General features: G+C 45.6%; 1 protein-coding gene across 8 annotated transcripts in view; it reads right to left on the minus strand.

Annotated features, from left to right (window-relative positions):
- Window positions 1–27793, minus strand: part of LOC137377086 (zinc finger and BTB domain-containing protein 7C) — a 379658-nt gene that overhangs the window by 137653 nt on the left and 214212 nt on the right. For 6 of the 8 annotated variants that reach the window (XM_068046774.1, XM_068046682.1, XM_068046592.1 and 3 more), the window contains one exon: window positions 17117–17246. The gene's annotated coding sequence lies outside the window, so the exon portion shown is untranslated. Of the gene's footprint in view, window positions 1–17116; window positions 17247–26567; window positions 26641–27793 lie in introns of those variants that run through there. The other 2 variants (XM_068046912.1, XM_068046972.1) reach the window with 2 other exon arrangements.

Genomic DNA, 27793 nt, shown 5'->3' on the forward strand with positions numbered 1-27793 from the left:
CACTGCTCTTTTTGATCTAGAGTAATGACCTGGATATAGGTGCATAAGGCATAATTTCAAAGTCTGCAGATGAAAGCTCAGAAATGTAGTAAAGAATGAGTAGGATAATAACAGACTTAAGGAGGATATAGACCAGCATTGTCTAACCTTTTTGCATGAGGGACCACATTACAATTTTTGTCTTACACAGGGGGCCAATGAAACAATTTCGGAAAGATAAAGGCATTAAAAATTTATCTTACTATTAATCAAAACAACAACAAATGTGCATTTTTGCAAAGAAGCTTTAAATGAGAAGATGAATTTATTGACTTACTTTCTGAACACTATGTTGGGCACTGATTTAGTGAGATATCTGGAATTTTTTTGCTTGCACAAGAAGTTGATATTTGCCTGCACACTTGTTGTCGTGATCTGTGGAGTATTCCGGATTGATGTCCATCTGTCAGGAGTGATCTTGATCACTCTCTCTCCCTCCCTCTCTGTTTCTGTCTTTCTCTCTCCCTGTGTCTCCCCTTTCTGTGATGTCCTCACTCTTTGTGCCCCCCTCTCCTCCCCTTCCTCTCTCTGTCCCCTCCCCCATCCCTGCTCTCTCTCTCTGTCCCCTCTCTCTCTGTCTGTCCCCTGCTCTCTCTCTCTATCCCCACCTCGCTCTGTCACCCCACCTCTCTCTGTCCCCTGCCTCTCTGATCCCCCTCTCTCTCTGTCTGTTCACTGCCTCTCTCTCTGTCCTCTCTCTCTAACCACTTCTCTTTTTCTCTCTTTGTCCTCCCTGTCTTCTCTCTTTCTCTCTCTCTGTTCCCCCCTCACCCCTCTCTCTCTCTCTCTCTCTCTCTCTCTGACAGTTGCAGGGAGCGGCAGCGCTCAGCACAGCAGCTTTGTGGTTGGTCAGTTTTTTTAAAAACATTGCGCTGTCAGTTTTACAGCTGGCAGGTGCTGACATTTTTTTATAAAAGCCCTCCGGAAAACCCCAAACCATCCAAAATTTGGAAACCATTGTTCCCAATGTCAGCACCTGTCAGCTGTGAAACTGACGCCATATTTTTAAAAAGCCGGTCTGAAAGAAGACGACAATGGAAAATTTCTCATGTCTGAAATACATCCACGGGCCAAATGGAAATCTTTGGTGGGCCAGATCCTGACCCACGGGCCTTAAGTTGGGCAACCCTGATATAGACGGACTGGTAAAATAACACATAGAAACAAAGAAAATAGGAGCAGGAGTAGGCCATTCGGCCCTTCGAGCCTGCTCTGCCATTCATTATGATCATGGCTGATCATCCAACTCAGTAACCTGTTCCCGCTTTCGCCCCATACCCTTTGATCCCTTTAGACCCAAGTGCTATATCTAACTCCTTCGTGAAAACATACAATGCTTTGGCCTCAACTGCTTTCTGTGGTAGCGAATCCCACAGGCTCACCACTCTCTGGGTGAAGAAATTTCTCCTCATTTCAGTCCTGAAAGGTTTACCCCGTATCCTTAGACTATGACCCCTGGTTCTGGACTCCCCCACCATCGGGAACATGAAATTTAACAGAGAAGTGTGAAGTGATACATTTTGGTAGGAAAATGTGGAGAACCAATATGAACTAAATAGTACCATTTAAAAACAGGTACAAGAACATAGAGACCTTGGGGGGGGGGGGGGTATGTACATCAATCTTGGAAGGTGAAAGGACAAGTTGTGAAGGCTGTTAAAAAAATTGTGATACTTGTTTTTGAACTCCATTCCTCTATTAAGAAAGCTAAGGGAGTTGTTAAATCTTTATAAAACACTGGTTAGGCTTCAGCTGGAATACTGTGTTCAATTCCAGACACCAAAATTTAGGAAGGATATCCAGGTGTTGGAGAGGGTGCAGAAGAGATTTATTGGAATGATGCCAGGGATGAGGGACATCAGTTATGTAGAGCGATTATAAAAGCTAGGACTGGTCTCCTCAGGACAGAGAAGATTAAGGGGAGATTTATTGGAGGTCTCAAAATATTGAAGGATTTAGATAGAGTAAATAAAGAAAAATTGTTTCCAATGGCAGAAGGGTCGGCAACCAGAGGACACAGATTTGAGGTGATTGGCAAAAGAATCAGAGACAGGCAGGGTGACAGAAAGAGGTGGGGACAGAGAGAGAGAGAGAGAGAGGGGGGACAGAAAGAGAGAGAGCAGGGATGGGGGGAGAGGGGACAGAGAAAGAGAAGGAGAGGGGGGCACAAAGAGTGAGGACATCACAGAAAGGGGAGACACAGGGAGAAAGACAGAAAACATTTTCTACACAGTAAGTTGTGATGTGGAATCCACTGTCTGAAAGGGTGGTGGAAGCAGATTCGATAGAAATATTCAGAAGAAAATTGGATAAATCCATGAGGAGAAAAAAAAACAGGACTACAGGAAAGAGCAGGGGAAGTGGATTAATTGGATAGCACTGCCAAAGAACCAACACGATGGGAAGAATGGCCTCCTTCTGTTCTGTATTATTTTATGATTCTATAATAATACTGCTTCCAACCCTCCTTCAAAACACTCTACTAATGATGTGCAGGGTATGCAACATAAGAAAAACAAAATTTAGTTTACGTCTCAGAAAATAATTTTCCACAATAAAAAAAAGTTGTAAAAGACATCTGCCATAGTGTTAATGGAATGAAATTTACCTCAGTCTTAGGAATAACACCGCTACCAAAATGAGAATTGGCACAGATCATTCCACTTACATTGCATATGATTTGTCTGTACAATCAAGAAAACTTGACAAACCATATCTACCCAAACCAAACACAGTCACATACATTTTTTCGAATATGTGCATGTTCTTGACAAACTGCTAGAGAAGTCTGTAAGATTCTGTAAAGCAGTCTGTGAGATCATCAAGTTTAAGAGGCATACAGAGAAACACCAGGGACAGAGTACTGAATAAGGGAGACTCAGAGAAACATCAGGAAGACAGTAGTGAGCCAGAAAGACAGTTAGGAAACATCACACAAGCTTTTTCAACTCATAGACTATCTCTCTAGAAGCAAATGATATCATGTAAATCGATAGGTCAGGATCAGTCTACCATAACGATATTATGCTGAGTTAATCACATACAGTGGTCTTTCCGGCTGTTTTTAGTTGTAATTTGTTTCAGTATAAGACTTGCTATTTTCAAATTATTTCCTCCACTTTGGTAGTTTCCATTTAAAGTGGTACTTTCCCAAATCACTACCATTACTGCACTGCAACCAATGTAATTTAGCACTAAAGTCACCCCACACTGTGCTTGGTGGTATGTAAGAATGGTATGAATTACTCTTCCTCCAAATTTTCCTCTCTTCCTTTCAGGAAGCATTTGGCCTCCATTTGGCACCTTTATATTGCAGCACACCAGAGGTTGAGAATTTGCCAGTTGATCGACCAAAGACATGAAAATGTATTACACTATTTGCATTGCAGTACAATAGTGGCTCAGTTGTAGTGTCTCACCAGAGACAGAAGGTCATAAAACAAAGTTACAATCCAGAGATTAAAATGTGTTATCTAAACTAATGCACTACTGCAATATTGAGTAGTTGCTACATTTCTTTCAGATGAGAAGCTAAATCCATCTGCACTCTTAAGTGGGTGTAAAAGATTCCATGTTATTCGAAGAACAGCAAGGCAGATCTTCCAGTTCTTTGTCCAAACTCAAGCAACACTCCAAAAAACAGATTATTGCTGCTTTGGGACCTTGCTGCGCACAAATTGGTGGCCACAGTTGCTTACATAACAACATGGCTTACACTTCAGAAGTAATTGCCTGGCAAGTGCTCTGAGATATCTTGAGGTTGTGAAAGGTGCTATATAAATCCAAGTTCTTTTTTCAAAATTCTGTACCACTGCTCCTTTCGTTACTTAGCCAATGATTTTCAAATATTGCAGGCAGGGACAAGGCAAGTATTAGTTAGACTTCAGACCTCCCACTCCAATAAATCAAACTGTCCTGTTACATAGCATTTTCTTTCCTCACTCACTACTATGCACATTTTAACCTGAACTGATTATAAATACAGTATGGTTATGTTTCTTAAATCTTAGAACTGCTTTTGGAATTCTACTTTCAACATATATTTGGAATAAATCCGTAATACAGTAGATTATAAATTGAAAAACGAAATTGAGTGCGGCACCAAAAATCAAGCATTAAACTTAAGAGTCACCAAAAATGCATGCGCCAAACCTACTACTAAAATACCAATGACTAAATATGCCAGTTAGTCTGACTTTGAGATATTTTGTTACTTTACTCTGCAGTGTTATTAAGATGAAACTTTTGCTCATTAAATATGATTAGTTATATTTTCAGATACTAAACCAGGCATGAATTTAAATTATAATTCACTTTTAATTGTATGCCAGCAGGAATATTGAGGGACATGAGAGAGACAGGTTAAACATAAATCTTCCTCCCCAATACTAGGAATGTGGAGTGAACATGTTGAAGTCTACAAATAGTCGTTTGGTAGTACAGAACTTGAGTATTCCTGAAAATAGAGATATAGGGCTGAATTTTATTAGCGTGCCTTGAACCCGGCGGCCTTCTTACACGGAAGCGCCACCGCTGAGCCCCTGCGATATTTCACGCAGTGTCTCATTTAAATGGAGAGGGCAGAGCGGTTGCCTCCAATGACATAGAGCGAGCGGCCGCTGCGTCCCCGGCAACAGCATCCGGCGCCACTTTTAAAGGGTTTCAAGCCCTTAGAACCATTGAAAAATTACGGCACAGAAGGAGGCCATTCAGCCCATTGTGTCCGTGCTGGCTGAAAAAAACTAGCTGCCCAATCTAATCCCACCTTCCAGCACTTAGTGCATAGCCTTGCAGGTTACAGCACTTCAGGTGCATGTCCAGGTACCTTTTCAAAGAATTGAGAGTTTCTGTCTTCACCACCGCTCCTGACAGTGAATTCCAAACACCCACCACCCTCTGGGTGAAAAAGTTTTTCCTCATCTTTCTACCAATCACCTTAAATCTGTGCCCCCTAGTAATTGACCTCTCCTCTAGGGGAAACAGGACCTTCCTGTCTACTCTATCTAGACCCCTCATAATTTTGTACACCTCAATTAAGTCACCCCTCAGCCTTCTCTGTTCTAAGGAAAACAACCCTAGCCTATCCAATCTTTCCTCATAGCTGCAACTTTCAAGCCCTGGTAACATTCTTGTAAATCTCCTCTTTACTCTCTCCAGAGCAATTATGTCCTTCCTGTACCATGGTGACCAGAACTGTACGTAATACTCCCGCTGTGGCCTAACCAGCATTTGATACAGTTCTAGCATTACATCCCTGCTTTTGTATTCAATACCTCTGCCAATAAAGAAAAGCATTCCATATGCCTTCTTCACCACATTATCTAACTGTCCTGCCACCTTCAGAGACCTGTGAACATGCACTCCAAGGTCTCTCACTTCTTCTACCTCTCTCAATATCCTCCTGTTTATTGTGTATTCCCTCACTTTATTTGCCCTCCCCAAATGCATTACCTCACACTTCCCTGGACTGAATTCCATTTGCCGCTATTCCGCCCACTCAACCAAACCACTGATATCTTTCTGGAGTCTACGGCTTTCCTCTTCACTATTAACTACACGGCCCTTCACTATCAACTGCATGGCCAATTTTTGTGTCATCAGCAAATTTCCCAATCATGCCTCCCACATTTAAGTCCAAATCATTAATGTATACCACAAACAGCAAGGGACCCAACACTGAGGCCTGTGGAACACCACTGGAAACCGCTTTCAATTCACAAAAACATCTGTCGACTACTATCCTTTGTTTCCTGTCACTGAGCCAATTCTGGATCCAACCTGCCACCTTCCCCTGCATCCCATGGGCTTACATTTTACTGACCAATCTGCCATGCGGGACATTGTCAAATGCCTTACTAAAATCCATGTAGACCACATCCACTGCACTACCCTCATCAATCCTCCTTGTTACTTCCTCATAAAACTCAATTAAGTTAGTAAGACATGACCTTCCCTTAACAAATCCATGCTGACTATCCCTGATTAAGCTGTGCCTTTCTAATGGCAGTTTCTCCTGTCCCTCAGAATTGATTTTAACAATTTAGTCACCACCGGGGTAAGACTGACCAGCCTATAATTATTTGGCCTATCTCTCGCATCCTTTTTAAACAATGGTACAATGTTCGCAGACTTCCGATCATTTGGTACCTCGCCGGTATCTAGTGAGGATTTGAAGATGATCCTCAGCACATCTGTTATTTCCTCCTTGGCTTCCTTAAACAACCTGGGATGCAATCCATTCGGCCCTGGCTATTTATCCACTTTCAAGGATGTCAGACCCTCTAGTACTCTTCTCTCATTATGCTTATCATATCTAATATTTCACACTCCTCTTTAACTACAATGTCTGCATCATCTCTCTCCTTTGTGAAGACAGAGACAAAAACCCATTAAGAACCATGCCCACATCTTCTCCATCCATGCATAAGTTCCCTTGTACATCTCTGATAGGCCCTACCCTTTCCTTAGTTATCCTCTTGCTCGTAATGTACTGATAAAACATCTTTGGGTTTTCCTTGATTTTACCCGCCAATAATTTTTCATGTCCTCGCTTTGCTTTTCTAATTTTCTTTTGTACTTCACCCCTGCACTTTCTATACTCCTCCAGGCTTTCTAACGTATTAAGATTTTTGTGACCATTAGAAGCTTTCTTTTTCTGCTTTAACTTACCCTGTAAGCTTATAGATAACCAGGGGGCTCTAGATTTGGCAGTACCACCCTTTAACTTTGCTGGGACATGCCTACACTCTGCCTGTGGTATCTCACCTTTGAATGCCTCCCACTGGTTTGCCACTGATTTTCCTTCAAGTAGCTGTTTCCAGTTCACTTTCGCTAGGTCACCTCTCAGTTTTGTAAAATTTGTCTTTCCCCAATTTAGAATTTTTACTCCTGTTTTATCTTTATCCTTTTCCATGATTATGCTAAATCTAACTGTATTATGGTCACTATCTCCAAAATGGTCACCCACTGTTACTTCATCCACTTGCCCAACTTCATTACCGAAGATTAAATCTAGAATTGCAGCTCCTCTTGTTAGGCTTGTTTTGTGCTGGCTACAAAAGTTCTCTTGAACGCAGTTCAAGAATCTTGTCCCTTGTGTGCCCTTCACACTTTTGGTATCCAGTTGATACTGGGGTAGTTGAAATCCCCAACTATTATTGCCCTATAGTTTTTGGACTCAGAAATTTTCCCACATATTTGTTCTTCTATCTCCCTCTCACTATTTGGGGGTCAATCGTACATTCCTAGTAGTGTGGCTGCCCCTTTTTTATTTCTGACCTCCACCCATTTGGCCTTGTTTGATGACTCATTTTGCATACTTACTTTTTTTAATTTTATTTATTTTATTTTATATCATCCCTCCTCAAAACTGTTATTGATTTCTTAACTAATAGCGCTATACCCCCTCCTTTTTTTTAATCTCCCTCTCTATCCTGCCCGAAAACACTATGTCCAGGGATGTTGAGCTGCCATTCTGCCCCTCTTTAAGCCAAGTTTCCATTATAACAATGATATCGTGTTGCCACGTGTCTATCTGTGCCCTCAGCTCATGGGCTTTATTTACTATACTCCTTGCATTTAAATAAATACCTTTTAACACTGCCAAGTTCCTGTGCTGCACACTTTTTAACCTTTGCTTCTTCTGTCTTTCAGAGTCATTGCTAATTTTCTGCCTCCTGTTCCCAGCCCTGAAACTGTCCTATCGAAAACTGCACTGTTTCCCATCCCCCTGCCAAAATAGTTTAAACCATCCCTAACAGCACTAGCAAACCTTCCTGCAAGGATATTTGGCCCAGTCCTGTTCAGGTATAGACCATCCGGCTTGTACAGGTCTCACATTCCCCAGAACCGGCCCCAGTGCACCAGAAATCTGAAGCCCTCCCTCCTGCATCCATTTCTCCAGCCACACATTCATCTGGTGGATTTTCCTATTTCTATACTCATTAGCACATGGCCTTGGGAGTATCTGGAGATTACTACCTTTGAGGTCCTGCTTGCTAATCTCGTTCCTAACTCTCTAAACTCAGCCTGCAGGACCTCATCCCTCTTTCTTTCTATATCATTGGTACCAATGTGGACCATGAGCTTTGTCTGTGCACCCTCACCCTCCAGAATACTCTGCAGCCGCTCGGTGATATCCATGACCCTTGCACCGGGGAGGCAACATACCATCCTCGAATCATGTCTGCGACCACAGAAATGCCTATCTGTTCCCCTAAAAAGAGAATCCCCTACCACTATTGCCCTCCAGTCTTTTTCCTCCCTCACTGCACAGCTGATCCACCCATGGTGCTCTGGTCATGACTCTCACTGCACTCTCCAGAGGAAACCTCTCTCCCATCAGTACTCAGAACTGAATACTATTTGGAAAGAGGGATGCCCTCCGGGGACTTTGCACGAGCTGCCTTGGCCTTCTGGTCTGTCTGGCAGCCACCCAGTCCCTCTCTGCCTGTGCTCTCTTAAGCTCCGGGGTGACTACCTCCTGAAACCTGCTATCCATGTAGTTCTCTGCCTCACGGGTGCACCACAGTGACTCCAGCCGCCGCTCGAGTTCCGAAACCCGGAGCTCAAGCTTCTGCTACCGGTGACACTTCCTGCAGATGTGTTTGTCAAGGACACATGGTGCGTCCACAACTTCCCACATGCCACAGGAGGCACATTCCGCTTGGCAGAGCTGCCCTGCCATTACTTAGCTTTACAAACTAATTATTGTTAGTGTAATAATTAGAAGTTAAAGACCAGTTCTACGAGGAACTCCATAACATCATTAGTAGCATTCCTAACACCGAACATCTGTTCCTGCTGGGGGACTTTAACGCCAGGGTTGGGGTCGACCATGACTCATAGCCCTTCTGCTTTGGGCGATTTGGCATTGGAAAGATGAATGAGAATGGACAGAAACTGCTGGAGTTGTGTACCTATCACAACCTCTGCATCACCAACTCATTCTTGCATACTAAACCCTGTCACCAGGTTTCATGGAGACACCCAAGATCACGTCATTGGCACCAGCTTGACCTCATCGTCACAAGGCGAGCCTCCATGAACAGTGTCCAAATCACATACAGCTTCCACAGTGCGGACTGCGACAACGACCACTCCCTGGTGTGCAGCAAAGTTAGACTCAAACCAAAGAAGCTACATCACTGCAAGCAGAAGGGCCACCCGCGCATCAACAAAGAACAAAGAACAAAGAAAATTACAGCACAGGAACAGGCCCTTCGGCCCTCCAAGCCTGCGCCGATCCAGATCCTCTATCTAAACATGTCGCCTATTTTCTAAGGGTCTGTATCTCTTTGCTTCCTGCCCATTCATGTATCTGTCCAGATACATCTTAAAAGACACTATCGTGCCCGCGTCTACCACCTCCGCCGGCAACGCATTCCAGGCACCCACCACCCTCTGCGTAAAGAACTTTCCACGCATATCCCCCCTAGACTTTTCCCCTCGCACTTTGAACTCGTGACCCCTAGTAATTGAATCCCCCACTCTGGGAAAAAGCTTCTTGCTATCCACCCTGTCTATACCTCTCATGATTTTGTACACCTCAATCAGGTCCCCCCTCAACCTCCGTCTTTCTAATGAAAATAATCCTAATCTGCTCAACCTCTCTTCATAGCTAGCGCCCTCCATACCAGGCAACATCCCGGTGAACCTCCTCTGCACCCTCTCCAAAGCATCTACATCCTTTTGGTAATGTGGCGACCAGAACTGCACGCAGTATTCCAAATGTGGCCAAACCAAAGTCTTATACAACTGTAACATGACCTGCCAACCCTTGTACTCAATACCCCGTCCGATGAAGGAAAGCATGCCGTATGCCTTCTTGACCACTCTATTGACCTGCGTTGCCACCTTCAGGGAACAATGGACTTGAACACCCAAGTCTCTCTGTACATCAATTTTCCCCAGGACTTTTCCATTTACTGTATAATTCACTCTTGAATTGGATCTTCCAAAATGCATTTGCCCGGATTGAACTCCATCTGCCATTTTTCTGCCCAACTCTCCAATCTATTTATATTCTGCTGTATTCTCTGACAGTCCCCTTCACTATCTGCTACTCCACCAATCTTAGTGTCATCTGCAAACTTGCTAACCACCTATACTTTCCTCCAAACAGAATAGAACACACTAACAGAATTTCTTATCCACAGCTGTTACATAAGTTTCTAAATTCACTTGAAAAAGCCCTTCAAAACACTACTGCAGGGGATGCAGAGACAAAGTGGGCCCTTATCAGAGACACCATCGATGACTCAGCAATGACACCGATGGCAAATGTGAGAAGCAGAATGCAGACTAGTTTCAAGCTCACTTTGAAGAGCTGGAACCTGTCGTAGCTGCTAAGAACACTGCACTGTTGAACTACAAGAAAGCCCACAGCGTATTAACATCCTTAGCATTTAAAGTAGCCAGAAGCGCTGCGCAAATGACTACTGGCAACACCTATGCAATCGTATTCAGCTGGCCTCCGACACCGGAAACATCAGAGGAATGTATGATGGCATTGAGAGTGTTTTGGGGTCTAAAGTTTTTTTTTATTCATTCATGGGATGTGGGCGACGCTGGCCAGGCCAGCATTTATTGCCCATCCCTAATTTCCCTTGAGAAGGTGGTAGTGAGCTGCCTTCTTGAACCGCTGCAGTCCATTTGGGGTAGGTATACCCACAGTGCTGTTAGGAAGGGAGCTCCAGGATTTTGACCCAGCGACAGTGAAGGAACGACGATATAGTTCCAAGTCAGGAGGGGAACTTGCAGGTGGTGGTGTTCCATTGTATTTGCTGCCTTTGTCCTTCTAGTTGGTAGAGGTCCTGGGTTTGGAAGGTGCTGTCTAAGGAGCCTTGGTGCATTGCTGCAGTGCTTCTTGTAGATGGTACACACTGCTGCCACTGTGCGTCGGTGGTGGAGGGAGTGAATGTTTGTAGATGGGGTGCCAATCAAGCGGGCTGCTTTGTCCTGGATGGTGTCGAGTTTCTTGAGTGTTGTTGGAGCTGCACCCATCCAGGCAAGTGGAGAGTATTCCATCACACTCCTGACTTGTGCCTTGTAGATGGTGGACAGGCTTTGGGGAGTCAGGAGGTGAGTTACTCGCCGCAGGATTCCTCGCCTCTGACCTGCTCTTGTAGCCACAGTATTTATATGGCCACTCCAGTTCAGTTTCTGGTCAATGGTAGCCCCTAGGATGCTGATAGTGGGGGATTCTGCGATGGTAATGCTGTTGAATGTCAAGGGGAGATGGTTAGATTCTCTCTTGTTGGAGATGGTCATTGCCTGGCACTTGTGTGGCGTGAATGTTACTTGTCACTTATCAGCCCAAGCCTGAATATTGTCCAGGTCTTTCTGCATTTCCACACGGACTGCTTCAGTATTTGAGGAGTCACGAATGGTGCTGAACATTGTGCAATCATCAGCGAACATCCCCACTTCTGACCTTATGATTGAAGGAAGGTCATTGATGCAGCAGCTGAAGATGGTTAGGCCCAGGACACTACTCTGAGGTACTCCTGCAGTGATGTCCTGGAGCTCAGATAATTGACCTCCAACAACCACAACCATCTTCCTTTGCGCAAGGTATGACTCCAGCCAGTGGAGGGTTTTCCCCCTGATTCCCATTGACCTCAGATTTGCTAGGGCTCCTTGATGCCATACTCGGTCAAATGCTGCCTTGATGTCAAGGGCAGTCACTCTCACCTCACCTCTTGAGTTCAGCTCTTTTGTCCATGTTTGAACCAAGGCTGTAATGAGGTCAGGAGCTGAGTGGCCCTGGCGGAACCCAAACTGAGCGTCACTGAGCAGGTTCTTGCTAAGCAAGTGCCGCTTGATGGCACTGTTGATGACACCTTACATCACTTTACTGATGATTGAGAGTAGGCTGATGGGGCGGTAATTGGCCAGGTTGGACTTATCCTGCTTTCTGTGTACAGGACATACCTGGGCATTTTTCCACATTGCAGGGTAGATGCCAGTGTTATAGCTGTACTGGAACAGCGTGGCTAGGGGCGCGGCAGGTTCTGGAGCACAGGTCTTCAGTACTATTGCCGGAATATTGTCAGGGCTCATAGCTTTTGCAGTATCCAGTGCCGACAGCCGTTTCTTGATATCACGCGGAGTGAATCGAGTTGGCTGAAGTCTGGCAACTATGATACAGGGGACTTCAGGAGGAGGCCGAGATAGATCAACTCGGCACTTCTGGCTGAAGATTGTTGCAAATGCTTCAGCCTTATCTTTCGCACTGATGTGCTGGGCTCCCCCATCATTGAGGATGGGGATATTTGTGGAGCCACCTCCTCCAGTTAGTTGTTTAATTGTCCACCACCATTCACAGCTGGTTGTGGCAGGACTGCAGAGCTTAGATCTGATCTGTTGGTTATGGGATCGCTTAGCTCTGTCAATCGCATGCTGCTTACGCAGTTTGGCACGCAGATAGTGCTGTGTTGTCGCTTCAGCAGGTTGACAACTCATTTTGAGGTATGCCTGGTGCTGCTCCTGGCATGCCCTCCTGCACTCTTCATTGAACCAGGGTTGGTCTCCTGGCTTAATGGTAATGGTAGAGTGGGGGATATGCCAGGCCATGAGGTTACAGATTGTGGTTGAGTACAATTCTGCTGCTGCTGATGGCCCTCAGCACCTCATGGATGCCCAGTTTTGCATTGTTAGATCTGTTCGAAATCTAACCCATTTAGCACGGTGATAGTGCCACACAACACGATGGACGGTATCCTCAATGTGAAGGCGGGACCTCGTCTCCACAAGGACTGTGCGGTGGTCACTCCTACCAATACAGTCATGGACATAAGCACCTGCAGCAGGCAGATTGGTGAGGACGAGGTCAAGTATGTTTTTCGCTCGTGTTGGTTCCCCCACCACCTGCCGCAGACCCAGTCTAGCAGCTATGTCCTTTAGGACTCGGCCAGCTCGGTCAGTAGTGGTGCTACCGAGCCACTCTTGGTGATGGACATTGAAGTCCCCCACCCAGAGTACATTTTGTGCCCTCGCCACCCTCAGTGCTTCCTCCAAGTGGTGTTCAACATGGTGGAATACTGAGTCATCAGCTGAGGGAGGGCGGTAGGTGGTAATCAGTCGGAGGTTAACTTGCCCGTGTTTGACCTGTTGCCATGAGACTTCATGGGGTCCGGAGTCAATGTTGAGGACTCCCAGGGCAACTCCCTCCCTACTGTATACCACTGTCCCGCCACCTCTGGTGGGTCTATCCTGCTGGTGGGACAGGACATACCCGGGGATAGTGATGGCAGTGTCTGGGACATTGTCTGTAAGGTATGATTTCGTGAGTATGACTCTGTCAGGCTGTTGTTTGACTAGTTTGTGGGACAGCTCTCTCAACTTTGGCACAAGCCCCCAGATGTTAGTAAGGAGGACTTTGCAGGGTCGACAGGGCTGGGTTTGCCGTTGTCGTTTCTGGTGCCCAGGTCGATGCCGGGTGGTCCGTCCGGTTTCATTCCTTTTTATTGACTTCGCAGTGGATAGTTACAACTGAGTGGCTTGCTAGGCCATTTCACAGGGCATGTAAGAGTTAACCACATTGCTGTGGGTCTGGAGTCACATGTAGGCCAGACTAGGTAAGGACAACATATTTCCTTCCCTAAAGGACATTAGTGAACCAGATGGGTTTTTACAACAATTGACAATGGTTTCATGGCCATCATTAGACTAGCTTTTAATTCCAGATTTATTAATTAAATTCAAATTCCACCTTCTGCTGTGCTGGGATTCGAACCCATGTCCCCAGAAAAATACTCTGGGTCCATTGGTTACTAGTCCAGTGATAATACCACTACGCCACCACCTACCCGTCAGGGGAAACGATACTGACCAACGCAAGCAAAGGACTGCTGGGTGCAGCACTACCTAGAACGGTTCTCCAGGGAAAATGTTGTCACTGATACCGCCCTCAATGCAGCCCAGTCTCTGCCAGTCATGGCTGAGCTGGACGAACAGCCAACAAAATCGGAACTCAATTATGCCATTGATTCCCTAGCCAGTGGAAAAACCCCTGGAAAGGACGGCATTACCCCTGAAATAATCAAGAGTGCCAAGCCTGCTACACTCTCAGCACTTTATGAACTGCTTTGCCTGTGCTGGGATAAGGGAGCAGTACCACAGGATATGCGCGATGCCAATATCATCACCCTCTATAGAACAAGGGTGACCGTGGTGACTGCAACAACTGCCATGGAATCTCCCTGCTCAGTATAGTGGGGAAAGTCTTTGCTCGAGTCATTTTAAACAGGCTCCAGAAGCTGGCTGAGCGCCTCTACCTTGAGGCACAGTGCGGCCTTCGAGCAGAGAGATCCACCATCAACATGCTGTTCTCCCTTCGCCAGCTACAGGAGAAATGCCGCGAACAACAGATGCCCCTCTACATTGCTTTCATAGATCTCACCAAAGCCTTTGACCTCGTCAGCAGATGTGATCTCTTCAGACTACTAGCAAAGATCGGATGTCCACCAAAGCTACTAAGTATCATCAACTCATTCCATGACAATATGAAAGGCACAATTTAGCATAGCGGTGCCTCATCAGACCCCTTTCCTATCCTGAGTGGCGTGAAACAGGGCTGTGTTCTCGCACCTACACTGTTTGGGATCTTCTTCTCCCTGCTGCTCTCACATGCGTTCAAGTCTTCAGAAGAAGGAATTTTCCTCCAAATTAGATCAGATGGCAGGTTGTTCAACCTTGCCCGTCTTGGAGCGAAGACCAAAGTACAGAAATTCCTCATCAGGGAACTCCTTTTTGCTGACGATGCTGCGTTAACATCCCACACAGAGGAGTGTCTGCTGAAACTCATTGACAGGATTGCGGCTGCCTGCAACGAATTTGGCCTAACCATCAGCCTCAAAAAAACGAACACCATGGGACAGGACGTCAGAAATGCTCCATCCATCAATATCTGCGACCACGCTCTGCAAGTGGTTCAAGGGTTCACCTACCTAGGCTCAACTATCACCAGTAACCTATCTCTCGATGCAGAAATCAACAAGTGCATGGGAAAGGCATCCACTGCTATGTCCAGACTGGCCAAGAGGGTGTGGGAAAATGGCACACTGATACGGAACACAAAAGTTCGAGTGTTTCAAGCCTGTGTCCTCAGTACCCTGCTCTATGGCAGCGAGGCCTGGACAACATTTGTCAGCCAAGAGCGACGTCTCAGCTCATTCCATCTTCGCTCCCTCCGGAGAATCCTTGGCATCAGGTGGCAGGACCATATCTCCAATGCAGAAGTCCTCGAGGCGCCAAACATCCCCAGTATATACACCATACTGAGCTAGCGGTGCTTGAGATGGCTTGGCCCTGTGAGCTACATGTAAGGAGGCAGGATCCCCATGGACGCATTGTACAGTGAGCTAGTCATTGGCATCAGACCCACCAGCCGTCCATGTCTCCGCTTTAAAGACGTCTGCAAACACAATATGACGTCCTGTGACATTGACCACAACTCGTGAGAGTCAGTTGCCAGTGATTGCCAGAGCTGGTGGACAGCCATAAAGGCGGGGCTAAAGAGTGGCGAGTTGAAGAACTTAGCAGTGGGCAGGAAAAAGGCAGAAGTGCTCGGAGAAAACCAACTGCGCAACAGCCCCGACAATCAATTTTATCTGCAACGCCTGTGGAAGAGTCTGTCACTCTAGAATTGGCCTTTATAGCCACTCTAGGTGCTGCTCCACAAACCTCTGACCACCTCGGTGCTTACCCATTGTCTCTCGAGACAAGGAGGCCAAAGAGAGAAGAGAAAGAGAGAGAATAAGTAGAATAACTTACCAGTTACTTGCCTTAGAAGCAATTTAAATGTTTAAAGGGACAAGTTCATTTAAAAATTGAACTAAAAATCTGTTCACACCTGCCACCCTCTCTCCCACCCACCCTCCCAATGAATAAACAGTTAATTTTTTGCCCTATCCCGCCCAAAAAAGTGAGTTCTCACTCACGACCTCCCCCACCCCGAACTTTATTCCCTTTGGCCCCAAGCCCCTTCCCACAATCCCCGCAACCAATCGCAGTGGTTTTCACGGCTCCCCACCCTTCCTGCCCTGATAATTTCAGTCCACCCCTCCCCACCAGTGTCTCGCCTCGGAACTCCGTATGGATTTCTGAAGGCGCGCAAGTTGCGGCCAGTGCCCATAATACTGCCGTGGAACGATATTATATATATTAAATTCATTAACATTTATTTGCATGAATTTTGGTAGGGAAATGAAGGCAAGTGACAGGGGGGTTGTGGGGGAGGGTGCCACACCGAGACCTCGCCACTGCCAGCAATATGTGGCAGGGCCTTCTCGCCTTCGGGGGTCATGGCAGGCTGCTCCCACAAGTATTTTACAGGCCCCCCTGCCACGACCCCCAACGCTGAGGGGCTGGTAAAATTCAGCCCATAGTGTCTTTATTTTCAGCAATACTCAAATTTTGAAGTCTTCTGCACTGCAAAGTTAGCATCAACAGTTAAGGAGGACTGGGAATAAGATAATCGCAGGACTGAGATCCAAAAGTCACAATAACCTGAATAGATCCGCAACACCGCAACTGGATGACGATAAGATTAGAACACCTGTCTCTCTTTTTTTATTGATTCATGAGATCTGGGTGTCGTTAGCAAGGCCAGCATTTATTGCCATCCCTAATTACCTTTGAGAAGGTGGTGGTGAGCTGTTTTCTTGACAACTGAGTGAATTACTCGGCCATTTCCAAGACAGTTAAGAGTCAACCACATTGCTGTGGGTCTGGAGTCACATACTTCTGGACTGGGCAAGGACGCTGATTTCCTTTCCTAAAGGACATTAGTGAACCAGATGGGTTTTTATGACAATCTGGTAGTTTCATGGTCACTATTACTTATACAAGCTTTTTAATTCTAGATTTATTTAATCAATGAAATTTAAATTATCCAGCTGCCATGCTGGTATTTGAACTCTTGTCTCCGGATTGTTAGTCCAGTTCAGTAACATAGCCACTATGCTACCGTCTCAACTTATTCTCACCCACTCAATGGTACCAAGTCGATTTCACTTCATCAACCTAAAAATTCCCACTTATGTGGAAGTCCAAATTGTGTTAGGCTTCCTACCTTTATAGCCAGTCTGATCTGCAACTTTGGATACCAGCTTGTGAGGAGGGATGTACCAATATTGGCATTGGACAGTTGACATTCCATGAAGATGCTACTGAAAAGATTCAAGATGTCCTAATTAGATGGGCTGTCAAATGAAAATAAAGGGTATAATGATTAGTGCATTATTAGCCTTCTGTTTGTATAGTAAATCAGTGCATTTAATAAATACTGTATTTTGGTACGCTCACAAAACATGCTAAAGGCTTAGAGGAGCATAGGATCACTTGTACTACCAAGCCCCGCACAGTCAAAGAAGGTTTTAGGTTCAGTCTCTGATTAGACCATCTTGTCTGAGATGGCAGTTGAAGACCTCCAATCAGCAACTGTACCCATTTGCTATAGAAGAGAAAAAGTCAGCATGGGTATCTAATCCTGTTCACTATCCAGTGACTATAGTTGAAAAGTGCACATAGGCTTTTGAGGACAGAACCAGATTTGCCTTACATTTAAACACTCTACTGACACTCATTGTTGACATAAAAACAGGAGCCACCTTCACACATGAAGGTCACTTGAGCAAAGAAGGTGCCTGTGTAGCTGTATCACAACATTCAGTTTCTGGACAGCAGGGGACAATATGAGGTAACAAGAAAAAGCTACCTTGCAGCAGAATGTTAATGTACCAACATTTTCATGAAGTTTAGTTTTTTGAATCCTGAACTCTCAAAAGTTGGTAATGGGATTTTGACTTGACTGCCAGTTACAGAATCCTTGATCTTCTTTGCCCTTCCTTCCTCTCCTCTCAACTTTGTCTTGGTTCATTTAATAGCCTAGCCAAGAACAGAGCAGCAATATGTATTTATAGTGGATGCAAAGGGTGGGGGAGAGAGGTGGTGCAGGGTACAGTGCCTGCACCTAAATGTTAAGACCCAAGGCACACAACATGCCGGTAAAGTGTAAACAAAGATTAGCCTACTGCTAGCATCGCAGGTATATTAAGAGGAGGAAATGGAGATTGGAGAGAGGTTGTGGAAGAAATTGAGGCGGATCAGCTCCATATTGAGGCAAGTAAATTTTAAAAGCTTACAGTTTTGGTAGCAGGGGTCCCAAGGATTGGTTCTAGTCAGTGGCTGCCTCAAGGCAAAATAATCTTGCAGTAGGGGGCCTCAAACAAGTGTAAGGCCTCTTGATAGTATAAGCAAAGTGAGTAGCACATGCTTCAGGTGTGGATACCATGCAACAACTTTTTTCCTTTCCCAATATGGGTGGGTGGTGCATTACTGGACAGAAATTTGAGCGCATTTCCTGCCCTCAATACTGGGGGATTAGTAGGCATTTTAGCAACTGGAAAGCACAACCAAATTTATAGCATCTTTAACGTAGGAAATGTCCTAATGCCTTCACAGAAACATAATAAGAAGCAGCGATAGTGCGAGCGAGGTGTCAGATGGAAGGTGAGTTTCAGTTTAAAATAACTTACCTTTTGTTTCGGCGGACAAGGGGACTGCTGGGTAAGTAAACCTATATATTCGGGCAGTTGCTAAACCCGAAACACTACACGTGTAGTGTCTCCCAGCCATCCTCCTCCTCTAACCAAAAAAAAAGGCCTCTTGTGTGGAGGGTTTGGTAAAGTAAGGTTTTCCTTTTTTTAAAATCTCTGTTGTCAATTTAGTGCAGAGGGGATGGAAGCTAGGGCAGTTGCATGCTCCTCTTGCAGGATGTGGGAGGTGAGGGTCACCACTGGTGTCCCTGCTGACTTCACCTGTGAGAAGTGCACCCAACTACAGCTCCTCGCAGACCGCGTTAGGGAACTGGAGCTGGAGCTGGATGAACTTCGGATCATTCAGGACGCTGAGGGGTTGATAGCGAGCAGTTATAGGGAAGTAGTGACACCTAAGTTACAGGATAAAGGTAGCTGGGTGACCGTCAGGAGAGGGAAAGGGAATAGGCGCACAGTGCAGGGATCCCCTGTGGCCGTTCCCCTCAATAATACGTATACCATTTTGGATACGGTTGGCGGGGACGACCTACCAGAGGAAAGCCACAGTGGCCAGGTCTCCTTCACTGAGCCTGGCTCAGTGGCTCAGAAGGGAAGGGGGGAGAATAGGAGAACGATAGTGATAGGAGATTCAATGGTTAGAGGAACAGACAGGAGATTCTGTGGTCGCGAACGAGACTCCCGGATGGTATGTTGCCTCCCGGGTGCCAGGGTCAGGGATGTCGCGGATCGAGTCCACAGGATTCTTAAGGGGGAGGGGGAGCAGCCAGAGGTCGTGGTACATATCGGTACCAATGACATAGCGAGGAAAAGGGATGAGGACCTGAAAAGCGAATATAGGGAGTTAGGTTGGAAGCTGAAAGGCAGGCCGAGCAGAGTAGTAATCTCAGGATTGTTACCGGTGCCACGTGCTAGTGAGGCTAGAAACAGGGAGCAAGTGCAGCTGAACACGTGGCTACAGAACTGGTGTAGGAGGGAGGGATTCAGATATGTGGATCATTGGGATACCTTCTGGGGAAGGTGGGACCTTTACAAGAAGGACTGGTTGCATCTGAACTGGAGGGGCACCAATATCCTGGGCGGGAGGTTTGCTAGAGCTCTTCGGAAGGGTTTAAACTAGTTTGGCAGGGGGATGGGAACCGGAGCCACGGATCAGTGGATGGGGTAGCAGTTGAACAGGCAGATACAGAGTGCAGAGAGTATGTGAGGAAGGTTAGACAGTTGACAGGGCAAAGTTGCAGCCAGTATGATGGGTTGAAGTGTGTCTATTTTAACTCAAGAAGTGTCAGGAATAAGGGTGATGAACTTAGAGCATGGATCAGTACTTGGAGCTACGATGTTGTGGCCATTACGGAGACGTGGATATCACAGGGGCAGGAATGGATGTTGGATGTTCCGGGGTTTAGATGTTTCAAAAGGAATAGGGAGGGAGGTAAAAGAGGTGAGGGAGTGGCATTGTTAATCAGGGATAGTATCACAGCTGCAGAAAGGGAGGTCGTCGAGGAGGGTTTGTCTACTGAGTCATTATGGGTGGAAGTCAGAAACAGGAAAGGAGCAGTCACTTTGTTGGGAGTTTTCTATAGACCCCCCAATAACAACAGAGACATGGAGGAACAGATTGGGAGGCAGATTTTGGAAAGGTGCAGAAGTAACAGGGTTGTTGTCATGGGTGACTTCAACTTCCCTAATATTGATTGGAACCTCCTTAGTGCAAATAGTTTGGATGGAGCAGTTTTTGTCAGGTATGTCCAGGAATGTTTCCTGACTCAATATGTAGATAGGCCGACTAGAGGGGAGACTATGTTGGACTTGGTGCTTGGCAACGAACCAGGCCAGGTGGCAGATCTCTCGGTGGGAGAGCATTTCGGTGATAGTGATCACAACTCCCTGACCTTTACTATAGTCATGGAGAGGGACAGGAGCAGACAGGATGGGAAAATATTTAATTGGGGGAGGGGGAATTACAATGCTATTAGGCAGGAACTGGGGAGCATAAATTGGGAACAGATGTTCTCAGGGAAATGCACGACAGAAATGTGGAGGTTGTTTAGGGAGCACTTGCTGCGACTGCTGGATAGGTTTGTCCCGATGAGGCAGGGAAGGGATGGTAGGGTGAAGGAACCTTGGATGACAAGAGATGTGGAACAGCTAGTCAAGAGGAAGAGGAAGCTTACTTAAGGTTGAGGAAGCAAGGATCAGACAGGGCTCTAGAGGGTTACAAGGTAGCCAGGAAGGAACTGAAGAATGGACTTAGGAGAGCTAGAAGGGGACATGAAAAAGTCTTGGCGGGTAGGATTAAGGAAAATCCCAAGGCGTTCTACACTTATGTGAGGAACAAGAGGATGGCCAGAGTGAGGGTAGGGCCGATCAGGGATAGTGGAGGGAACTTGTGCCTGGAGTCGGAGGAGGTAGGGGAGGTCCTAAATGAATACTTTGCTTCAGTATTTAGTGAGAGGGACCTGGTCATTTGTGAGGACAGCGTGGAACAGGCTGATATGCTCGAACAGGTTGAGGCTAAGAGGGAGGATGTGCTGGAAATTTTGAATGATATGAGGACAGATAAGTCCCCGGGGCCAGACAGGATATACCCAAGGATATTACGGGAAGCGAGGGAAGAGATTGCTGCGCCTTTGGCGATGATCTTTGCGTCTTCACTGTCCACTGGAGTAGTACCGGATGATTGGAGGGTGGCAAATGTTGTTCCCTTGTTCAAGAAAGGGAATAGGGATAACCCTGGGAATTATAGACCAGTCAGTCTTACGTCGGTAGTGGACAAATTATTGGAGAGGATTCTGAGAGACAGGATTTATGATTATTTGGAAAAGCATGGTTTGATTAGAGACAGTCAGCATGGCTTTGTGAGGGGCAGGTCATGCCTCACAAGCCTTATTGAATTCTTTGAAGATATGACAAAACACATTGATGAAGGAAGAGCAGTGGATGTGGTGTATATGGATTTTAGCAAGGCGTTTGATAAGGTTCCCCATGGTTGGCTCATTCAGAAAGTAAGGAGGCATGGGATTCAGGGAAAGTTGGCTGTCTGGATACAAAATTGGCTAGCCCATAGAAGTCAGAGGGTGGTAGTAGATGGAAAGTATTCAGCATGGAGCTCGGTGACCAGTGGTGTTCCACAAGGATCTGTTCTGGGACCTCTGCTCTTTGTGATTTTTATAAATGACTTGGATGAGGAAGTGGAAGGCTGGGTTAGCAAGTTTGCCGATGACACAAAGGTTGCTGGAGTTGTGGATAGTGTGGAAGGCTGTTGTAGGTTGCAACGGGACATTGACAGGATGCAGAGCTGGGCTGAGAAGTGGCAGATGGAGTTCAACCTGGAAAAGTGTGAAGTGATTCATTTTGGAAGGTCGAATTTGAATGCGGAATACAGGCTTAAAGACAGGATTCTTGGTAGTGTGGAGGAACAGAGGGATCTTGGGGTCCATGTCCATAGATCGCTCAAAGTTGCCACCCAAGTTGATAGGGTTGTTAAGAAGGTGTATGGTGTGTTGGCTTTCATTAACAGGGGGATTGAGTTTAAGAGCCGCGAGGTTATGCTGCAGCTCTATAAGGCCCTGATTCGACCACACTTGGAATATTGTGTTCAGTTCTGGTTGCCTCATTATAGGAAGGATGTGGAAGCTTTAGAGAGGGTGCAGAGGAGATTTACCAGGATGCTGCCTGGACTGGAGGGCATGTCCTACTAAGAAAGATTGAGGGAGCTAGGGCTTTTCTCATTGGAGCGAAGAAGGATGAGAGGTGACTTGATAGAGGGGTACAAGATGATGACAGGCATAGATAGAGTGGATAGTCAGAGACTTTTTCCCAGGGTGGAAAGGGCTATCACCAGGGGGCATAATTTTAAGGTGATTGGAGGAAGGTTTCGGGGAGATGTCAGAGATAGGTTCTTTACACAGAGAGTGATGGGTGCGTCGAATGTACTGCCAGCGGTGGTAGTAGAAGCAGATACGTTAGGGGCATTTAAGCGACTCTTGGATAGGTACATGGATGATAGTAGAATGATGGGTAGGTAGTTAGTTTGATCTTAGAGTAGGTTAAAGGTTCGGCACAACATCGTGGGCCGAAGGGCCTGTACTGTGCTGTACTGTTCTATGTTCTATGTTTAAAAACTGAAAAATTTGCTAAAGAAGCAGATATTTGGTGAAAGGCAAGTTTCAAGGACAGTGCTAAAAGGAGAGAGGTGGAGAGACAAAACTGTTTAGAGAGAAAATTCCAGGACTTGGGGCCTAAGTGGCCTGCTGCCAATGTTGGGGGTGAAGGGAGTGCACAACAGTGCAGAGCTCCTGGAGGGTTGTATATCTGGAGCAGATTGTTCTTTGTTCAAAGGTGGGGGTGGGGTGTGCAGACCATGGAGAGATTTGAGCAGGAAGATGGAAACTTTAAAATTGAGGCGTTGATTGACTGAGAGCCGATGTATGTCAGCAAGCACAGCGGTGATTGGGTGAGCAGGACCTCATGTGGGTTAGAATACAGGCAGGAAAGTTTATGGAGTGTGGAAGATGGGAGATCAGACAGGGAAACACTGGAATAATTCAGTTAAGAGGTAACAAAAACGTGGATGAGAGTTTCAGCAGCAGATAAGCTGAGATAGTGGTGAAAATGAGCAATGTTACAGAGTCAGATGCATGCCGTCTTTGTGATGGAAACAATATAGAGTTGGAAGCTGAGCTCAGGGTCAAACAAGATGCAGAGGTTGCGATTAGTCTGGTTCAGCCCAAGACTGACCCACTTATGTTCGATAAACTTACGTTTATATAGCACCTTTCAGGGCCTTGGGACGTCCCAAAGCAGTTCACAGCCAATTAAGTACTTTTGAAATATAGTGACTTGTAACGTAGGAAACAGAGCAGTCAATTATGCACACAGCAAGCTCTCACAGCCCTCACAAACAGCAATGTGATAATTACCATATAATCTGTTTTTAGGTGTAGGTTGAGGCCAGGGAGGGGGATGGAATTAGCTTCATAGAGTTATAACGGATCCAGGGAGGCCATTCAGCCCATCAAATCTATGCCAGCTCTCTGTAGAGCAATACAGTCAGTGCCATTCCCCCATTCTATCCCCGTCACCTTGCAAGTAGATTTCCCTCAAGTGCTTATCCAATTTCCTTTTGAAATCATTCATCATCTCCACTTCCACCACCCACGGAGGCAGTGAGTTCCAGGTCATTACCACTCATTGCGTAAAAAAAGTTCTTCCTCACATCTCCTCTGCATCTCTTGCCAAAAGCCATAAATCTGTAACCCCTAATCCTTATACAATAAGTTCATAGAAGCAGCATTTTTTGTGCACCTTATCTAAACCTGTCATAATCTTGTACAACTCTATCAAATTTCCCCTCAATTTCCTTTGCTCCAAGGCTTGGGCTGATATGTGGCAAGTAACATTCGTGCCATACAAGTGCCAGTCAATGACCATCTCAAACAAAAGAGAATCAAAACATCTCCACTTGACGTTCAATGGCATTACCATCACTGAATCCCCCATGATCAACATCCTGGGAGTCACCATTGACCAGAAACTGAACTGGACCAGCCACATAAATGCTGTGGCTATAAAAGCAGGTTAGAGGCTGGGAATTCTGCAGCAAGTAACTCACCTTCTATCTCTGTATTGTCTGTCCACCATCTACAAGGCACAAGTCAGGAGTGTGATGGAATACTCTCCACTTGCCTGGATGAATGCAACTCCAACAACACTCAAGAAGCTCGACACCATCCAGGACAAAGCAGCCCGCTTGATTGGCACTCCATGCACAACATTAAACATTCACTCACTCCACCACAGGCGCACAGTTGCAGCATCACCAAGGCTCCTTCGAAAGCACCATCCAAACACATGACCTCTACCACCTAGAGGGACTAGGGCAGCAGATGCATGCGAACACCACCTGCTGCAAGTTCCCCTCTGAGCCACACACCATCCTGACTTGGAACTATATCACCTTTCCTTCTCTGTCGCTGAGTCAAGATCCTGGAACTCCTTTCCTAACAGCATTGTTGGTGTGCCTACACCCCAAGGACTGCAGCGGTTCAAGAAGGCAGATCACCACCACCTTCTCAAGAGCAATTAGGGATGGGCAATAAATGCTGGCCTAGCCAGTGATGCCCACATCCCCCGACCGAATAAACAAAAGAACAACCCCAGCTTCTCTAACCTAACCTTGTCGCTAAAATCCCTCATCTCTGGAACCATTCTGTTAAATCTCCTCTGCACCCTCTCAAGGATCTTCATATCCTTCCTAAAGTGTGGTTGCTATAACTAAATGCAATATTGTAGCTGGCCTACTCCTGCTCCTATTTCTTATATTCTTATGGCCTAACCAGAGCTTTACAAAGGTTCAGCATAAGATTAAGCAGAACTTCCCTGCTTTGGTGATGAGGGAGTTTGTAGCCAGGGCCAAAGACACTAGCTTCAGTCTTCCTAATGTTTAATTAGAGGAAATTGCAGCTCACCCAGAACTGGATGACAGACAAGCAGTCTGACAACGAGAGTTAGTGAGGGTCCAGAGGTACAGCTGTGTGTCATCAGCATATAAGTGGAGCCTGATGTCATGTCTTTGGATGATGTTGCCAAGGGGCAACATGTGAATGCAAAATAGGAGGGGATTAAGAGTAAATCCTTCAGGGACTCCAAAGTTAACATGCAAGGGTGAGAAGAGATGCCATTGTAGGAAAGTTTCTGGTTAGGTCCAGATAGGCAAGAGTGGAACCTGGCAAGAGCAGTTTCACTCAGCTGGACAATGGAGGAGGTGCACTGGAAGGGAATGGTGTGGCCAACGGTGTCAAAAGCTACAGAGAAGTCGAGAAGGATGAGGAGGGATAGTGCACCATCCTCACAGTCATAGTGAATGGCATTTGTGACTTTGATTAGGCAGTTTCAGTGCTTTGGCAGGGACAGGAAAGGTGGGCATGGATTTAGATGATGAAAATATATTCAAGGATCTTGGAGAGAAAAGGAAGGTTGGAGATGGAGTGGAAGTTTGCAAAGACAGTGCAGTCAAGAGCTGTTTTTTTGAAGTTTTTTTTATGACAACAGATTTGAAAGGGAGGAGTACAGTACCTGAAGAGAGGCAAACATCTACAATGTTTGATAGCATGGGGGCTGGGCAGGGAAGTTACATGGTCAGCAGTTTAGTGGAATAAGGTCAAGAGAACAGTAAGCGGGTTTCATTGACAAGATGCTCTCAGAGAGGGCATGAGGAAGGTAGAGGAGAAAGTGGAGAAGGATGAGAGTTCAGGTTCAGAGTAGGGTTGAACCTTGAGGGAACTTTGGCTTGGTGGATATGGAGAAGGGAAAGCTACGGCATAAGCAGCTGAACAGATTATCTCCACCTTAGTAACAAAGAAGAAACTTCACTCCAGCTCACTAGACATGGCAATGAATAACAACTATTCTTAGGATCATCCAGTTGGCAGCCAAGACTCAACTGCCAATGGCTTAGTGTGATAATTATACACTACTTCAAGATCCTACATAATAAAACGACTGTGCATTTACGTAGTGTTTTATTAGTTTCCCAAAAAACTTCACAAAGTGTTTTACACACAGTGAAATGCAGCCGCTGTTACTACAGAGATGAACAAACTGATACTCACTGGACAGGAAAAATACTGACCACAAATATTTAAATGTACCCCTTCTCGTTGTGATTCCTGTCCAACACTTTCCATTTCACACTACATATGGTTATCCCATCTCCTCTCTCATCATACTGTCCCCTTCTGAGAACAATGCATACATTTATATATATAATTTAAAATCATCAATTCATCAGCTCCTAGCGTTATTACACACAGAACGATTAAGATTCTTGACTTTGGGTGGTTTTACCCAGATTCAGTTTTCTTTGCTTGCACGTAATAAAAACACTAACTTAGTTTTGCTGAGAAAATTGACTACGACAGTGTGAAAAAAGGTAACATGCTGAGTACGTATATCAGAAAGACTTACAGTACAATAGGTGCCTTCAGACGACAACATGCTTCTTACTGTAAGGATCACTGGCCAGAGAGACAAGAGAGGCGCACACGCAGTGACAGTGAAAGTAGGAGTGAGAGAGACACACTGCACAAGCATGCCACAGAGCAACCAGCAATTCTTCTCACCTGTCCTCCCAGCAGCAAGGGCACTGTGCCAATGACAAGAGGATAAGGGAAAGGGTTGGTTCTAGTATTTAAGAAAAGAAACCACAGGGCGGCGGCAATGGAAAGGGTAAAAAGCAGATCTATTTTATATGAACATAGAAGTGTTTATTTACCAAGGAAAAATAGTTTCAAGATTTCAAATGGCAATATTTGAATTGCTACATGAGATTATCCACTGTTCATGGGAGAGAAAATGGTGGATATAATTATTCTCAAATGGCTGGATTTTTAAAATTAAAGTTAGAAGTGAAAACTACACCCGCACACACTACAGGGAGCACTGTGGGAAGGGTTGAAAATGATCCAAGGGAAGATTGTAGAACTGGCTTAAACCCATGGCAATTAAGGAAGGGCGTGTATGAAGTTTATAATGTGCCGGAATACCCTCCCTCTCCTTCTATCCCCTATGCCTGGTGAATACATCCTGTGCACAGTGACCTTAGGAGAGTACCTGAAAAACAAGCATTAAATACTGAACCAAATGCAACCTCTGTTTCACTGTTCAGAATTTCTTTGTTAAATGGTGCTGCTGCTGCTGCTGCTTTTTAAAGACAGTACCAGCGGTGCTCAGCAGTTGAAAATGCTGCCAAGAAAACGCCCTTTGCTGCCAGGCCAGTTTGAACTGGATTACCCCACCTCTCATTCTTCTGCCAGCCCCTATAGCCCTTTGCAGCCCTTTGCATGAGAAGACAGAATTAGGAATGTGATCAAACCACATGCTAACAGATATTAACTCACCACCACTCCCACCCCCTACTCCCCATTAATAGTCTCTCTTATTAAGCTGGAATGTTTTTTCAGCCTCTCCTACACATATTCACACAGCTAAAGCTGTGCACTGTATTTGTAACCCGCCCAGGTTAGGAGGTGGGCAGTTCAGAGTTGGCATCATCAGACAGAACATTAACACTTGAAGTGCTGATTTTTCTTTGCATTTTAGCAGGCTTCTCTCCTGCCCCTCTGGTCAGGCAGAATTAATGATGTTTGTACACATACATAAATCTACAAAACATTCTGTAATAAAACAATCTG

The sequence above is a fragment of the Heterodontus francisci genome, chromosome 1 (genome assembly GCF_036365525.1).
Source record: "Heterodontus francisci isolate sHetFra1 chromosome 1, sHetFra1.hap1, whole genome shotgun sequence".
Classification (NCBI taxonomy): domain Eukaryota; kingdom Metazoa; phylum Chordata; class Chondrichthyes; order Heterodontiformes; family Heterodontidae; genus Heterodontus; species Heterodontus francisci.